At 23.3% G+C, this 572-nt stretch overlaps 1 protein-coding gene across 1 annotated transcript in view; it reads right to left on the bottom strand.

Moving 5' to 3' along the window:
• Positions 1-572, bottom strand: part of wts (serine/threonine-protein kinase warts) — a gene marked incomplete in the record, with an annotated part of 165,560 nt that overhangs the window by 6,708 nt on the left and 158,280 nt on the right.

Raw genomic sequence — 572 nt, 5'->3', positions numbered from 1 at the left:
TATTTTTATATCTGTTTCTTGTATTATTTTTCCTCATATTTTTATATCTGTTTCTTGTATTTTTTTCCCTCATATTTTTATATCTGTTTCTTGTTTTATTTTTCCTCATATTTTTATATCTGTTTCTTGTTTTATTTTTCTTCATATTTTTATATCTCTTTCCTGTATAAGCGAAGTATTTGAGAAATAAAACCAATAACAGTCACCGTTCCTCCACTCCTCTATGCTACCAATTTTCTTTCAAATTCTCAATAGCTCTAAACTTGAATAGGTGGGTGTCCTGATTTGTTCTGTAATCATTTATCATTATTTTTATTTTTATTTATTCTTTCTCGACCTTTTTTAATATCAACTTACTTCTTTATTTTCCGTCTTTTAGTACTGTGTTAAATTTTGTTTTCTCATATCTACTTTTATATTTTTACGTGTTATTACGTCTCCGTTTAATTTTTAATTTTATAGTTTGCGCAATATATTTTATATTCTTATTACTGTTTATTTTATATTAATACTTTTTTATCTCTTCCTTTCTTTCATTTGTAAATAATTTTCTTTTCACTTATTTTAAAATA

This window comes from Halyomorpha halys, unplaced genomic scaffold (genome assembly GCF_000696795.3).
Source record: "Halyomorpha halys isolate HHAL.00 unplaced genomic scaffold, Hhal_1.1 Scaffold86.1, whole genome shotgun sequence".
In the NCBI taxonomy this organism is placed as follows: domain Eukaryota; kingdom Metazoa; phylum Arthropoda; class Insecta; order Hemiptera; family Pentatomidae; genus Halyomorpha; species Halyomorpha halys.
This window is presented reverse-complemented; position numbering and strand designations above follow the sequence as displayed.